We start from the raw sequence: 17718 nt of genomic DNA, 5'->3' as shown, positions 1-17718 counted from the left end.
AGACCTCTACCCATATACGTATAATAGACCTCTAATGTTATCCGTATAATAGACCTCTAACCATATACGTATAATAGACCTCTAACCATGTACGTATAATAGTCCTCTAAAGTTATCCGTATAATAGACCTCTAAAGTTATCCGGAACTCCAACCATATATGTATAATAGTCCTCTAAATTTATCTGTATAATAGAACTCCAACCATTTATGTATAATGAACGTCTAAACATAGACGTATAATTGATGTATAACTTTAGACGTATATTAGAATTTCACTCTAGACGAATTGCAGACCACATTTAGACGTCTAAGGTATGCGTTTAATAGACGTATATTATAGGTCTTTTGCCCACTGGGTAGCGGGGGGGTGTGTGGTAAAATTGACCTCAGAGCGAAAGTTCATAACATTTTTAAATTGTGAGCGGGTACAATTAATAGTGACAATAAACGTCCGGATATAGGAGTTATAGTTTTTCATTTGTTTTAAATGCTGTTTTGTATATATAATTTTATATTAATGTAAAGTTTTCTAATTTATAATCACCACATGTATTTCAAACAAAAATGTTCTTAATTTCGCATTGCAAAAAAAATAAAACCTCAAAACATCAAGCTTGATTTGTGAACACATCGCTATAAAGAATTGATACATTTTCTTATAGCGATACCGTTAATAAAAACATTTTTCTTAATAATATTCTTAGTGGTCTGTTGGTGAATCAAACACAGACACCGGGGCACATTTTCACCACGTTTTAACAGCTATGAAATTAAGACACCGTTGTATGTCTTAAACTAATATAGATTTTAACAGTTATAACATTATAACAGTCTAAAACGTTTTTTAAAAATGTTTCTTACAATAATTTCTACAGCCCAGTACGTGCACGCCCCAATGATACCTAAGATTAATGGTTTTATGGGGGGCCATGTGTGTTTCTTAGAAGAGAATGTTTATCGGTTTGGGGTTTAAGTACCAACGGTGTAACAGGCGAAGTTTTGGCTGGATTCCAATTCTTACAGTCTCGCGTTATCGACTAACTCGTCAGAATGGATCACGCCGATCAATTACAACAGTCTGAAGATAGTCTATTTACAGACTTAACACTGTTCGATTTGATAGATGAAGACGAGGACTCCACAAATTACAGCGGTATGTATATCTGGTTTATTGTGAGATAAAATTACAACGTCACGGTGCATGTCTCATGTTGACGTGTTGTTACCTATAGTTGCAAAATGTTGTATAATATTTGTATACTAGGCAAGATTGTATTATTATAATGGAATTACCAGGGAGTTGTTCCGTAATGTGGCTGTGACTGTGTGTATCCATTCATTTCCATTAGCCCCGAAAACAACAGCTGTAAAAAGACCAGTTATGGCGCAACCCAACGCTGGTGAGTAATTACGACAATGTTTTGAATAACGCTTTATGACCATGTGAGTCTTAAAGACACACGGGTACTTTCTCCACATCAATACACGTATGTGTCTATTTCACAGACGCGGGCGAAAGGACAAGTCCATTCACGTTTAAAAAACCTTGTTTGTGCTTTACAATACCCCCGCAAAACCTTGTGGAGACATGCAGATGTTCACGTTATACCAGAGGGTGCAGAGCATATTATCAGATCGCCTGGGAGAAGAGGTCGGTATTATATAAAACATTCTTTTAGCATGTTTTAGCCTTCTTGCACACCTGAAGAAGGCTCCACGGCCGAAACGTTGTGTTCTCTTTCTTCTTCTTTTTTTCAGCATGGAATAAACCTATTACTTGTTTCTTTGCAGCCTATGCATGCTGACGCAGCTACCCACCTGAACTACATTCTTTTAGCATGCACATTTAAACGTGTCTATAATAAAAATTCCCACCGTTTTTCTATTTTTTGGTAATTTGCGGTGTTGAGTTCTTTCACTAATCATATTTTCCCTCTCCGTGCAGAACCCGAACCTTCAAAAAATAAACTGCGATGCAACGCTAAGACGTTAACGGGGTCAACGAACTCAAAACGTCTCAAATCAACAACCAAAGGTTAATATAATTTAAGCATGGTCAAGATGTGTTATGAGCCACTTGCAACCGTTACTTCTTCTGAAACCGGTGTAACAACATGTCCGGGTAACTTGTTCCATTCACCCGCAGCCCTTTGTGTAAATTTTTTATCCTAGTTATCATCGTTTTCTGATTTTTACCGTTTAGATTGCATTGATTGGTGTGTTGAAAAGTCTTTTATTTTTATCATAGTGTAGTTTTCTGATTTTGGGATATGGTACACTGGCGTGGTATTAAAAAGTATTTTGTTTTTATTCACACAGTCGCTGTATCGACGAGCGGTGAAATAAGTGTGGTGGAAACGTCGGGCCCTAAGGTGGTGACAGCGTCGAAGACGGCCATTAAGACGCTGACCAAAGCCCGACGTGTCAAGCCTTCGGAGAGAAATCATAACGCAAATCATAAAGACTTGGTGTTGGGTGATGTGCTAGATTCAGTGCGCTGTATTACACAGTCACTATCAATGGCGATCACTAATGAGGTGTCTAAAAAACGAGCTTAGAGTGTTTAAGAGGGGCTTTAGCCGCTGTACAGGTCTTGTTTCCAAAACCGATCCAGGTTTTTACCGCTAACCTCTTAGATATAATTTCTACAGAGGATGCTGCTCTAAGCTCAGGATTTCAGAACATGATGCTGATATTTCATGCTTCATTGGTGCAGATCTCTGTTGATAAATGAGTAAGCATGCGGTCTAAAAAGTGTTTAAAAGACCGACCGCTTGCCAACATCAAGCGTTTGTACATTAATAAAAGAATTAAACTGGCAAAAGCATGTTTGTTGAGACGTAAAAGATTCAGAGAGAGGCCTCAGATTTCACAAGAGCAGCCCAAACCAAACAATGAGAATGCATTGGTGGAAAATAACTTGCCCTGCTGCTGTGGCAGAACAGGATGGCGGTAACTTTGAAAACCAAGAAACGGTTGTGATGAATGTTGTGAATCAGGTTGGTGAAGGTGTCGGCGCAAATAGAGGCCCATTAGAGCGTATACATAGTTATAACCGGTCTTATAATAATTTTAGAGCAACAGAGCACTATGAAGAATTTCGTTTTGTTAATCTTGACAGAATAGCCTCGTATGTACAGGCTATAGATGCTGTACATGGTGCAGTCCAGAGAATATTGGATGAACTTTCTCCAAACATCGGGGCGAATGATTTTGTACATCTGCGTTTGACTGCGGGTGGTTTTAACAAACCCTTGTTCTCACGCAGGAGATACCCCGGAGAATTAAATGCTGCTGATTTTTTTAAGCCACATCTCAGACCTCTTACAGAGCCACACAGAAGTTCTCACCGATGACAGCCTCCGATTAGTGGTGACGATAGGAATATGCAGGGGGGTGCCGGCCAAATATTTAAATCTGTTCTGTACAGCCGGGTAATTGAGCGGAGAAAAGCACACCTTATCGACTTACATTACACGGGGGGTGATCTGTGTTTCGCCGGGAGTGTGTACAGATTGCTAAATGAAGGTTGTACCAATGGGGAAATGTTACAGGGCACTAAACGAATGCACAAAGAGTTAGGTTTTCCAGAGAATCGGAAAATTAGTTTGTCAAACATTACAGCTTTTGAGAAACATTTAAAGGTGGTCATTAAAATTTTGTACCACGACCAGGGTGATTGGAAATATTTTACAACGGGGCCCACACAACCAAATTCTAAATTACTTTTTGTTCTACTGCATGAAGAGCATTTTTACGGGGTTTTAAATATTAAAGTTTTTGTGGGGGTGGCGTATTTTTGCACTAACTGCCATGCGGCGTATAGCCACAAGAACGCACATGCCTGTGTTAAAGCTTGTAAAACCTGTTTAGATCCCCAGTGATGCGAAATTGATGCAGAAATTCAGAATTGCCCGGCCTGTAAGGTCTTTTGTCGTAGCGGCGACGTGTGTTAGTAAGTGTGAGCGCAGGGTCTTTTGTGAGAAATGTGGGGTTTATAGCCTCGCAAGTCACAAATGTAAAGAGAAACTGTGCTCGCGTTGTAACAACGTGATCGACACCCCAGACACACATTTGTGCTACATACCGCCAAAATTTCAAACAAGTACATTTTTTTCGACTTTGAATGCATGCAAGAAACGGGGACACACATACCAAATTACGTCCACGCCCTTCATATTAACAATAAACGAAGCTGGGAATTTTATGGTGAAACTTGTCTAAAGGATTCTGTGTGTAAATTTATCGATAGACGTTTCAAAAACCAAACTTTCATATCGCACAATGGCAAGGGATATGACAATTATCTTGTGATCAGACAGTTGTTAGATGAAAAGATGGACGTTGAACTAATTAATCAGGGTTGTAAGATAATGAGTATGACCGTAAAAGCTCTGAACATCAGATTTATCGATTCTCTAAACTTTCTCCCTATGAAATTAAACAAACTGCCATCAGCCATGGGGTTCCTCAGGGGTAAGGGTCATTTTCCACACTTGATGAACACTTCAGAAAACCAAAATTATGTCAGGCCAATGCCGCCGCCAGAACTTTATGGTGTTAACTACATGCTGCCGAGTGAGAAAGCTGAGTTTTTGGTTTGGTATGAAGAATGTGTTTAACTGACATAGAGAGTTGAAACGCTACTGCCGGATGGATGTGGCAATTTAATAATATAATAATAATATAATGTTTCTTTATTAGCCCTATACAATTTCTTGCATTAGGAATGCGTCTTTTCGCATACCCCAGCTTTTCTCCAAGGAGACACAGACACAGAGACAGGGAGAGAAGCTTGGGGTCAGAGCGCAGGGTCTGCCATTGTACGGCGCCCCTGGAGCAGTTGGGGTTAAGGGCCTTGCTCAGGGGCCCAATTTCAAGAGAAGGCTGTGTCAGGTTCTGGGACGAGGTCATGACTACGACCAGACAGACACCCGTGACTGAGTCAGGGGCCGCCTGTGTTGTGTGAACCCCTTTCAGTTTGTGACCATCGCTAGTGTCTGCATGGCCATGTTCAGACTTGTGTTTTTACAGGAAGAGACGATAGCGCTGCTACCCCATGACAATTACCACCTTCAGCAAAAACGATTTTCTACACCCAGCATTCAGTGGCTTATGTACATCGAACACACAGAGCACGTTAAAATCCAACACGCATTAACCACACCCGGGGAGTTCAAGGTTGGACCATATTTTCTGGGTGGTTATGCTGTAATTGACAGAGTGCAGACAGCCTTTGAGTTCAACGGTTGTTTTTTCACGGTTGTAGTGTTTGTTATTGTGAAAACGATTTTAATCCGCTGACAAACACTACTTTAGGTTGGTTGTACAGAAAGACGATGGTGAAAATTAATTTTCTCAAAATGGTTTTAACGTGCGTGTTTTGTGGTAGCACAAGTTCAGAGACATGCTTGTTGAAAATGGACACTTGGGTAAATTGCTAACAGCAGCGCAGTTACCAGAGCCTCTGCAACCGTGCGATTCGCTTTTTGGGGGGAGAACAAATGCTATTTGTTTGCATTACACAGCGCAGCCCGGTGAAAAAAATCCGTTACTATGATTTCACCAGTCTGTATCCGTTTGTGAACAAAACTAAAAAATACCCACTGGTGCATCCCCGAATAATTTCTAACAACTTTGGAGATTTAAAACGGTATTTCGGTTTAGTGAAGGTGAAAGTTTACCCACCCAGACGTTTGTACTTTCCAGTTCTTCCAACCAAAATTGACAAAAAAATGTTTTTCACACTGTGTCGTACGTGTGCTGAAACAAAACAGACCACTCCCTGCGAGCACAGTGATGAAGATCGCGCCTTGACTGGTGTCTGTTGCCCCCCTGAATTATAGATGGCCTTAGATCTGGGGTATAGAGTGAGTAAAATTTACTAAATTTGGCATTTCGAAAAGGCCTCACACAATCTTTTTTCCGACTACATCAAACTGCATCTGAAAGGGAAACAGGAAGCTTTGGGGTTTCCAGAGTGGTGTACGGATGTCGCGAAACAACAAGATATATCAGCGAATATTATGAAAAAGAGGGTGTCCGGCTGGACCCCTGCTACATTAAAAAGAATCCGGCCAAAAGACAGCTTTTAAAAATTGCCTTGAACAGTTTGTGGGGCAAGTATGGGCAAAGAGACAATTTACCACAGACCACCATTGTGAGAAACCCAGATGAATTGTTCAGGTACTTATTTACGCCATATCATGAGGTGTCAGCCTACGAATTTATTGATGAAAACACAGCCTGTGTTATGTGGAAACACCCTAAACACCACTATACAGGCCATTCAAACACTAACATTTTCATTGCTAGCTTTACAACAGCCTATGCCCGCTTGGAGTTATACAATCTGCTAAATGCTTTGCAAGGCCGCTGTCTGTACCACGACACAGATTCCATTATCTTTGTGAGCCGGGAGGGTGAGTGGAATCCGGAACTGGGTGACTATTTGGGTGAGCTGACCAGCGAAATCGATGCTGGACAACACATCACCAAGTTTGTATCAACAGGACCCAAGTCGTACAGGTACAAGCTGTCTCTTGGGAAAGCCTGTTTAAAGGTGAAAGGCATTACGCTCAATGTGAACAATTGTGAAAAAGGTAACTTTGAGAGTCTGCGGGACTTGGTTTTTGACTATGGCGTTAAGCCTTATGCAGAGTGCATAAGGGTTAACGATCATCAACAGCCGATGATCATGCGTGTTAAAAAGGATTAGCGCATTGAGACCCGGACCTTAAAGAAAACCCAGAAGGTGGTGTACGACAAGCGGGCGCTGCAAGAAAATTTGACATCGTTGCCCTATGGATATTAACACGATGGATGTCAGGTTAAAACACCCTTTTTCATGCATTTTGTCTGGACCCTCAAATTGCGGTAAAAGTTATTTTATAAAACAACTCTTGGAGAGCGGTGATACCGTTATGACTCGTAAACCCGAAAACATAGTCTGGTGTTACAGCTGCTGGCAACCTCTATACGCTGAGTTGCTTGTGAAATTTCCGACGATCAGCTACTGCCACCGGATAGAGTAAATTTGACTATAGTTGATGATTTGATGGAGTCTGGGTGTGAAAATAATGAGACAGAAAAAGCTTTTACCAAATACGTACACCACAAAACAGCAAGCAATTGTGGTCGGTAAGAAACCAAAAGGTTGGGATGTGTTCATGGAGGCTATGGCCGAAATCAACGTGCCGGCACCTTGCTAACCAACGCTGGTAACCGAGAGCCACTTGAAAAACTCAAGGCTGCCCCGCTGGGGTGCGCAGCGTCTGTCAAAACTTTAAAACGACCGGTAGAGATGTCGACGCCCGACCCGGTCTCTAAGATAACCATAGAAAGGAGACGATCATTAATACCTAGAGCCACATGGTTGCCTTTACTTCTATGGTATAGAAAAAAGACGCAATGTAGCCCGCAGGTCACTGCAAAAGAATCTTGCAATTGTCTGTTGTTGTAAAATATGGAATTAGCATTTCTGTGTAAGAAATCAATAATGTTCTTGGGAAAGAAAAAAGGCTTCAGGTGAAAATCCGTAGGAATCGAAAAAATTTTGCTCCCGCGTCATCAGGTAAGTAAATAGCCAGCCAGTGTTCACCGGGGTGGTCGTGTGGGTGAGTTTTAACTATTAAACTCAGTGGGCGCCGCGCCAGTCTCTCGCTCGGTAGGGCATCACTGGGGAACACGCCTAGTCTCAGGTGTAGCGGTCTTGGGTTAGAATGTCTTCCAGCTGTTTGGTGTTAATCTTTATGTGCAGGTTGTGTGGCCTCCCGTGCTTTTTAGCTGTAGTCATAAATGACTTGACGTCTCATATCAAGCTCTATCACGTTGTCGAACAGCACGTACACAACCATGTTAACTGTAGAGGGTAGCGGTTGCGCGAAGCGTATTTCAGCTCTCAGATTACCCGTTTTGATAAGTGAATAATGCCCTGTGCACTCGTCGTCGGGGCCGAGATTGAAAGCAAACAATGTGTAACCGTGCGCGTACTCCTCGCGGTCCACCAGAAGTGGTTTGTCTTTCAGACGCTTCCCGGATGTTTCCACCAGATTAAAATATTCATGGACGCAATGTCCATTCTGGAAGTCTGGTTGAAGCGGTTTAGTGGGGATTTGTTCACCGTCAGCGTAGAGAGCCAGAAAGTTAACGTTGTAGTGTTTAAAATTGAAGGGGTTTTGTGTAAAACTGCCGCTGAATGCTGCATTGTCCACAAACCCCAAAATTACCACTTTGGGTAACTGCCCGAGAAAGAAGTTTTCTTGGTTACACACACAGCTCCCTGCAGGCAGACTGAAGACTTTCATCTGTACGCGGTCTATGGGGTATTTAGCGTTGGCCGTCAGGAGTGCTTCAGCGTGTCCCAGTCTGACCCCAGGTGAGACTCTGACTCTTTTCACAAACAAAGATGCAGAGAGTACCCTCAGTTTTTGTTCTCGGACGTTGTTCATCAAGCAGAAAGCATCTCTGTTGCACGTGAGTTTTATTTTCAAGTCAACGCCAGTAGTAGTTTGTCCTGAAAAAACAGGTCTGCGTGAATGTGACCCAGGAGCTCCAGTTTTCGGCTCACACAGGCTGCCGCATCAATGTCCCGACTGTCTGCTTCCGTTATTTTACAGGTCAAATAGAGCAGCATGTTGTTTAAATCTAAATAATCTTCTCCGTTGCCTGCAATGTAGAACTCCAGAGGTGCGTTTTCTGTTAGGGCCGTGAGGGGTGGAACTTCTATGTAAAAGCTTTCCTCGATGCTTGTTTGGGTAGGCGCTAATTGAAAAATGTCCAGCTCCGACTTTGCGCATTCTGCAGACCCACCGTGAACAAAAGCCATATTTAAAATATGTCTCGTTTCATATCTCGTTGATTGCGGTGTGTTACGGCCCTCTTCTTGGTCGACCTGAAGCTTTTATGAGATGACTGTCTTCTCCTAGCCGTTCTTTTATCAGGTTTCGGAGGCCCCCGACGGTGCGATGATGACGTCTGTCTTTTTCTCTTGACACCTCCGGGGATGTATGCTAGACCCGAACCTTCCTGCTGATGTGCAGCCACCTTAGACGTGACCACGCTTGTAACGTTGCTGACCACGCCTTTGGTGATGTTTTTAGCCGCCAATGCCATGTGCAGCTTAGCTATTTCAAACCCTTGTTTCAGAAAAGGCACAACTTTTCTAAATAGTGCTCTGAAAATACCCCCTATACCCACGGCGTACTGAACTGGTAGCCCAGAAAATCCTGTTAATCCATAGCCAGCCTGTTGTTTGTAGTAGTGTGTATACAAAGAAGGATCCCCGTAGCTCTTGATGACCGTCATCCTTTTAGATGTTTGTCGCTTTTACAGGTCTGAAATACAGCTTGATGATGACCTTACCAAATGCAAATGACACGTGCTTGTTTTGATCCGTCTTTATTTCAATAGTGATGTTAAAATGATCGACGCTCCCCAGCACATAATGGGGTTTGTCGTAGAATACTGTGACGAATTCACCATCCACGCCTCTGAAGGGCACACAACACAAAAGCGGTGCATAGACGTCGCCTATTAACTGGTGTTCTATGATATCGGTGTATATATACATGGTGTTAAATCCGCCAGTCATATTGACGGGGTGCGGTGATTTTACACTTCCGACACCCAATTTGAAACCCAACATCCTCGCCAGACGGTTATGCATATGTATAACAAACCGGTTATCACTAAGAATCTTTACCGACCGGCTAATGGGGTTGTATTTAAGACTTACAGCCGTTAACTTGGATTTTTCCGCATCCTGTTTCATTTCATGCAAGAGCTGCTCGATGTTGCTGTAGTACCCTCTCGGTAAGATACATGTCAATATAGTCTTGAGCTCATCGCTGACGAACAGAAAAACTCTGTCTTCATCAAACGTGTTAAGCGTATGCGGATAGTGTAGCTCGACCAGGCCCACTTCCCAGCTCCTGTCCAGTTCAATCGCCTTTGCCAGATGCTCTGTGAAGCACGCGCTGGTGTTCTTTGGAAACATCTTTGAGGATGAATTACTGGCCAGCGTAACATAGAAACCATTGGGGTTCATTTTTCACCACCTCTATATGTCTCGGACCTCGGAAGCCTTTACCCAACTATTGAATTTATCGCTCCAGCCGCGCCACTTTACCAAAAGCTTTTACCACGACCTCTGGCTGCTAAAATCGTTTGGATGCGGTAGACGTTCTCAACATCAGGGTTTATCTTCTGTAGCTCTTCTGCATAGAAGGGGCCCTTAATGTCGTCGCCTGCGTAGTCCTGCAGTTTGTAATAGAGTCTCAGAGTCGAGGCCCGCTCTTTGACAATGATACTTTCATCTGTGAAGGTCTGTTCATATCCCTTCTCAAACACTCCCTTTATTTTGGACACCCGCACGTGATCACCCACATTAAATGAAAACTTTGACTTTGAAGTGTTCTTCATAGACCGTTCTCCACACCTCAAGGGAGTTGTCGGACATAACAGAAGCTGGGGTTCGTTTAATAGTTGTGTGGTAACTATGGTTATAAGAGTAAATAAGATCCGATAGGACGTCGATATATCGAAAGGTGTTTTTGTGTGTCAGGTACCTCCACATTTTTGTTTTAATAGTTCTGTTAAACCTCTCGACCACGCTAGCCTTCACATCGCTGGCCGTAACGAAATGTTCAATATTCTCACGTTTGAGAAAATTTTGGAAGGTCCTGTTAAGAAATTCTTTACCCTCATCCGTTTGTAGCTTTTTAGGAGCATGCCCCTCTTGCAGTATATTTCGGAATATGTGCCCAATCCCTGAGCCGTTTTCTGAAGTAGAGGGGAATAGTGACATACAGTATATAAATTTTTTAGGGAGGCAGGAGTGTGGGTGTATGTGTTGTACATGATTGCTTGCACTTTGTCAGCGGGCAGACAGGCCCCTTTTGATCGCCCGTGTGTTTTCCCTCCAGAAAGATATATAATATTTTTTTTAGGAAGGCAGGTGTGGTTTCATGTGGTGTTTGTGTCCCTCCCGAGAGAGAGCTGCCCCTTCCCTTTGCCCGTAGGTGCTGAAGGTCCTCTTTCGCTTGCAGCTCGCTCAGCACAGCTGCTGCTGTTAGGAGGGGCCTAAGCTAAGGATGCTAGTGCTCCCCACGGCTGCAGTCGTTGTCGGTCGTTGACAGAAGATCAAAGAGCAGGGCCTCCGCCCGGACTGGCAGGCAGGCTGAGCCCAAAACAGAGCCCCCTGAGCCAGCTGGTCCTGAGGCTCACTGACCTGAGCCACACTGACACTAGCCAGCCTCAGGACAGCACTGATAGAGTTTTTTCAAAGGGTTTTCAATTTGTGTTTGACTTACAGATCTATGTTAAAATCACCCCCCTACAATGTAGTGATAGATACACCTGAAGAAGGCTCCACGGCCTTTGTGTTTTCTTTCTTCTCTTTTTAGCATGGAATAAACCTTTTACGTGTTCCATTACAGACATTTACAGTACAAGGTGCTTTATGAGCATGGCCAATGGGTAAAATCAGAGTTGCCAAAGCAAATAAAAATAATAAAATTAACATGAAACAAAAAAATAAATAAAAGTAAAACAGACATTAGTAGTTCAGGTGGTGGTACACTGATTGTACCCATCTGTCATGCTAATACAGCACCTTGAATTGAACTGAGAGACAGAGTGAGAGCAAGAGAGACAGCAACACACTGGGGTCTATTCAGGTAGCTACACACGGATAGGGTGGAAATCCGGGCGATCTCACCAAACTTTACTGCTGTTTTGCAATGGGTCAGCGGTTATCCTAGTCCCCGCCCTGACCACTACTCCTGTCCTGCCCCTAGCCTGGTGCTCTTCAGCTGCAGCGCAAGGTGAATGTGCTTCAATATAATAGAGTGTCCCTTTTACCCCCATCTTGATTTAAATCGCAAACACATTTTTAATAAAATGCTTTATTCACAATCTGACTCACATAACTCACATTCCTGAATTCCTTAACAATTTTAGGAAGAACAAGAAACAGCCTGTTAATAAAATTGTTGCAATTTTGTTCTGTCAGTTCTTCCTCCCAGAACTTGTAAATCGCATTGATCGGTTCTTGCTTTGTGGTGGGTTTAGCCGTTTTCCGAATATAATCTTTTGGGGGAATGCCATACCATCTCTACTGGATTTAGATCTGGGGATTCAGCTGGAGTTTTTACCCAGTTCACTCCCTCTGCTATAAGCCTTGCCTTTGCTGCTGTATGTTTTAGTTTGTTGTTCTGAAAGAAACGGTGCCTTGATCCAAAGTGCTCCCTGATGTATGGGGCAGTGGTCAGTGGTCCCAGGCCTCTTCTAGAAATAGTCCCCCAAACGTGAACCTTCAGTGGATATTTTGGCTTTGGCTTATTCATATCTGCCCTTTTATATGAAATTGATTGTATGAGGGAAGATCTTCAACCAGCGGTCTCATAAGGCTGTCGAGAAAGTCGGAGATGTATTTAGTCAGACCATTGCATGCTGATATGATGGGGTGTCCGGTTTGTGGATTTTGGGGAGGAGGTAAAATTGAGATTCCTGGGGATGTTCAATGATGAGCTGGTTCGCCTCCTGGGGGAGTTCCTTACTCTTAATAAAGGAGATGATGTATACCACTTCCTTTTGGTAGTCAGTGGAAGAGTCCTGTTGGAGAAGGACATAGGCAGAAGTGTCGGTTAGTTGTCTATTTTTGAGACGGGATGCTTCACGTCAATAACTCCACCAACAAATGACACGGAACCTTCAAACCACTGACATTTAAACCACTGCAATTTGTGAACATCTTGAATAAAGCTAATCCCAAGTGTAAACGAGTTCATAAAGCCAGAATTACTATCTCTATGGTCAGGTGTTTCGCAGACGTATACTGTAAAGCTTTCAGTGCTTTGTGTATATTCCAATTGTAATGGAGGAAGGGAGTGTGGGGACATGCTTAGTCTGCAATTGAATTGGGGCTCTATTATTTGAAAGCGTTTATCTTCCCTCTTTAGTTGATCTTTTGAAGCCTATGCAGCTCCCTTTGTGAATTCTTGGTTCTTGATTGAGAACCTGTAAGTGTCACAGAGGCAATTTCCAACTGGAATGAATTCCATCAAACATTTTGTAATATAGCTGGATAGTAGAGATCTAGTATAGGGCTTAAATTGAAGCTAACCCCTTGGGCAATACATGTAAACCAAGTTTCTAACGTCTTACTGTGTCCACTCACCAGACAGAAATATCCAGAAAAAAAGACAAAACAAGAGGAAACAGATTTTTCTTCTTCAAAGATCAATTTTTCACATTGTGTCCTGAAAAAAGATGAAAATGCTTGTAGATCTTGCCCCGTGTGTCTCCCAGCCTGGATACAAAATTGAGAAAAATAGAACAAATATAAAATTCAACATTTTTTGTAAAGACAGGACCTGGAATGGTATTGCTCACATACCTGGAAATTTAGTAAAAGTTATTGAAAAATAATAAAAAGCTTTAATAGCTATTTCAATTACTATAGAAAGCCTCCAGAAACTGCTAGAGAGGATGAAGTGCAATTCATTGTTTTCAGGCAGTAGCAAAAATTCCTACATTGGCCTAAGCTCCTACCTTCCCTTCTGGTTGAAAACAAAATGAATGACATCAATTTGACGCTGTTAGACCAGCTCTGTCAGAGTTTTCTTCCTTTTCCTGTGTCTTCCCTTCTCCTTCAGGTCAGTAGGTGTCGGTCCATTTTTGTTTTCAGGTTGGCACGTACAGTAGGTGTTGCTGCTGCTTGTGGGCGGGGCTATGCTAATGAGTTAACCGCCCCCATAGCTGTGGTCATTGTCAGGCCATTGACAGATCAGGGCCACCACCAGTGCATCAGGCTGGCAGCAGGAGTGGAGGCCAGGTGGCCACCTGCTGTAGGGAAGCCACCAGGTGTGCCTTTGCAGGGCTCCAGAGGTAACAGCCCATACTTCAGTCCACTAGCAGATGCATGCAGCTCATTCCAGTGGCAAACTAAAGTGATATGTTTTATATCTGTTTGTTGTAGTTATTTTTGCTTGTGAGCTCTGGGATCTGGGCCTGGTTCAAATCTCTAGCCAGCAGAGAAATCTTATTCTTTTGGGTCCCTGAGCAATGCCTTTAACTGCTCTAGGGCTGCTGTATAATGGCTGACCCTGAGCTCTGACACCAGCCATTAGATTATTTGTGTGTCTTATGGAGAGGAAGTTGGGGTATGTGAAAAGACACATTCCTACCGCAAGCAATTTTAAAGGGTAAATAATTGTTGTTTATAATCTAAAAAAAAAAAAAAGAAAACAAATTCTGGATGAAAATCAGCTGTGTATAATGGGTTTAGTAAAATAAGTATCTTTTTGGATGAAGTGCATTTCAGGACACTTGGTTTGGAGCAGGAGGATGTCTACTGTCTTCAGGATTTTCCAGGTAAAAAGATCTTTGACCTTGCTTTGGTGTCTGCTGCTCAGTGTTCAACAATATCATAGCAAAAAAGCATGAACCTCTTTTTTTTCGTTGAGCCTTTATTTGCAAGAGAGGTTAGGCCTCTGACCTAACCTCTCTTGCAAATAAAGCCCATCAAGCCCATCAATACCCGGCACTTTACCTGACTATTCCTGTCAGAGCTGCTCTCAGCTCCTCTAAATGAAAAGGTTTCTCAAGTCTCTTTTGTGCTCCTTTGGGATCTCTGTGTAATGTTTTCCAGAAAACTCCCTCAGTTCTTTATCTACTTTACTTTTTTGCTAGAAAAATGGTCCTGGTAGAAAACAGTTGCTGCTTCCAACATTCCCTTCTCCGTGACCACAACACCATCCTTATTCTGAACTCCCTCCATCATCCTTCTCCTTTGTTTTTGCTTTATTTGACTGAAAAAAAGAAGGTGGAGCAAGTTCCCTTCTGCTGCAAGAAATCTAATCAGGCTTGAAACATTCCTTGTCCCCCCCAATAAAAGGACCTCAATTTTGCTTTTAATGCTGGGAATACTGTATATTCATATCAATATGAAGGCCTTCATTACATTGGAAATACAACGTATTCAGTTCGTCCAGCAAAATTCTTCACTTCCTTTCACTCTTAATTCTCCTTTTCATGTTTGCCCACCATTCTTTGACAGTAATGTGCTGCCTCCTCTTAGCCCACCAGCTATTCTGACTTTGAGGTCTATGTAGTTGGTCTCCTTCAAAATCTCAGGGTTCACCTTCCAATAACCTTCCATATTTTCTCCCAAGTGGATGCACATTGACCTCTACCTTGTCACGATCGGAGAACCACACCAGCAGAACAGAGGCTCCTCCTGCCTTCACCTCTTTGGATACAAACACACAATCCAGACGCTTTGCAGCACCCTTTGCATTTCTCCAAGTAGCACCGACCTTCTCACCCACGGCTCTAAAAGCTCAGTCAACTAAAAAAAAATAATAATGCCACAAATGAAATGCTAAGTTGCCTTGTTCCTGCATCATCCTTGTCCCTTAAATCCACATGAATGTCTCCCTTTGTAAATTACCAACTTATTAGTAATACAAACCAAGTATAAATCTTTTTAGAAGTCTGCTCTCGCAACAGCCGGAGCATACACGATCACTTATCTGAATATCCGTTTCCATAGCAAACATCTGTGCTAAACACCCTTCCAGGGCCTCTACCTGGCACCATTTATCAGGTCAAAATTCCCAAATAAAATCCCCACTCCAGATGAGCAAGCCCCTCCTATGCTCCATCTTGATCCTCCCTTTCATGTAAAAACCTCATCTCCTGCAAAAAATAAACAAAAATCAAAACTCCTCAGGTAGTTAAACTGCTGTTCTTTACTTTCAATGTTAAAATCACCTCTTATTGACTACTTTTTCATTTCTCATCATTATATGCAGATCATCCAATATAGACATCTCTTACCTCCATCTTTCTTTACCCACTCACAAACAAAGCTAAAACCTTTCTTCCATTCTTCTTATACTCCATTATATTTCCTCAATATAATGAGGACATTTTCACACTCCCTCAAAAACCTTCAGGTACCTACATCTTTTTTTTACTCTGCTGCAGAAACGTGCATTGCATTGTGCACACAAGACAGCCTCACAGACAGCTGTGATCTGCCAATGCGCCTGCTGCTTACAACTGCAAAACCTTTTGCCCTCTGCAAACAGTCTTTATACACACATTTCATTTCCTCTGCACAGGCAGATACCAAGTGACCTATTGTGCAACATTTACTGGACGCCTCTGCAGTGCAAGATGTCCCTGCACAAGTAGCTGCCCCAGGTAATACAAAAAGCCCCTGTTGGAGCCTATGATATAGTTCCTTGTACATCAACTAAAAGATATATTTTTCCAACACATTCGGGTTGAACAGAGTTTTTCAAGTGTTCCCCCCCCCCCGGCTCAACAATCTTAGGAAGAACATGAAACAGCCCGTTAATAAAATTGTTGCAATTTTGTTCTGTTAGTTCTTCCTCCAAGAACTATATATATGGGCCAGCATGCTTTTTGACCACAACGTCCTCGAAGAATTCACGATCCATAATTCCTTTGAAAATAAGTGTTCCCAGGCCTCTTCTAGATACACCCCCCCCAGACGTGAACCTTCACTGGATATTTTGGCTTTGGCTTGTTCACATATCTCCCCTTTTTGTAAAACGACATGGTTGAAAATGTTCCAGAGCCACTGTTGTTTCATCAGTGAAAAGTACATCATGAAATGCCTCTCCCTGCTCAATCCATTGGAGAGCTTGTTTGAGTCTTTTCTCTTTATTTTTTACCCTTATCATGGGGCATGTGTTGGGTTTTATATCTCCATCCAAGCCCTCTGCACACTCTTATTATCGATGTCGGACTCACGCTCGCACAGAGGTCAGCCCACAGCCGTCTTTGAACTTGCACCGCTGATAGCTCATCATTTTCATCAGTCAGTCTGTCAATGGCTTGCACAATAGGACTTAAAAAAAAGAGATCAACAGTTAGGTAGTTATAAAATGTGTGTAGTTTTATTTACATGTAATTAAGTATTTTTACAAACACATCGCCTCTAAATATAAACATCTCTGTGGATCAGCATCAGCTATGTTTGCCCAATCCTTCACCCTGGACATAGCACCTGTCCATCACAGGAGAGAAAAACAGACACACATCAGGCCAGTTTTCCCATAATCCAATTAACATACCAGTTTGTTTTGGAGTGCGAGAGAGAATCATCACACATAAGGAGAAAAAACACGGGACCCAGAGAGAACATGCAAACTTCACACTCACAGGATGGCAGGAATTGAACTTAGGGCCCCAGTGCTGCAAGATAGCAATACTTTCGCCACAAATAGAAATGGATGGATATTTTATCTTTCTAGTTCAGAGGTTTGCGTGCCTAGTTTAATTTTGAAAGCCACTGAGACATCTGGTACTACTGTTGGATTTGTGAAAAAAAGCATACCAACAACTGTGCCATCCTATTCCTTAGTTAATACATCTTATTTCTATAAACAGTTAGATAGATAATACTTTATTAATCCCGTAGGGAAATTGATGTGTTACAGCAGTCCAGCCCAAGACAAGCAAAACAGATATCAGAATAGTTATAAAACAAAAGACAAACAAAATAAATAAAAATAAATAAATACATAGGTGTGTGCAAAATGTGCTGATCATAGTCACTGTAAAATCAATAAAATATGTGCAAAATGTGCATAGGTTTATACAGACTGATTGTCCACAAAGTACAATGGAATAAACATGCTGTCCATAGACGAGCAAATGAAAGGGTAGCAGTCCTAGC

General features: G+C 42.3%; 1 long non-coding RNA gene and 1 pseudogene across 1 annotated transcript; one reads left to right on the top strand and one right to left on the bottom strand.

Annotated features, from left to right (window-relative positions):
* Window positions 1–1501: 1501 nt before the first annotated feature.
* Window positions 1502–4587, top strand: LOC138223312 (uncharacterized). Its single transcript, XR_011181738.1, has 3 exons — window positions 1502–1653; window positions 1948–2037; window positions 2322–4587. It is a non-coding gene; the product is annotated as an uncharacterized lncRNA (long non-coding RNA).
* A 4725-nt stretch (window positions 4588–9312) lies between these two features.
* LOC138223346 (uncharacterized) lies at window positions 9313–16720 on the bottom strand (annotated as a pseudogene).
* Window positions 16721–17718: the final 998 nt, after the last annotated feature.

Source organism: Lepisosteus oculatus, chromosome 16 (assembly GCF_040954835.1).
Source record: "Lepisosteus oculatus isolate fLepOcu1 chromosome 16, fLepOcu1.hap2, whole genome shotgun sequence".
Taxonomy (NCBI): Eukaryota; Metazoa; Chordata; class Actinopteri; order Semionotiformes; family Lepisosteidae; genus Lepisosteus; species Lepisosteus oculatus.
This window is presented reverse-complemented; position numbering and strand designations above follow the sequence as displayed.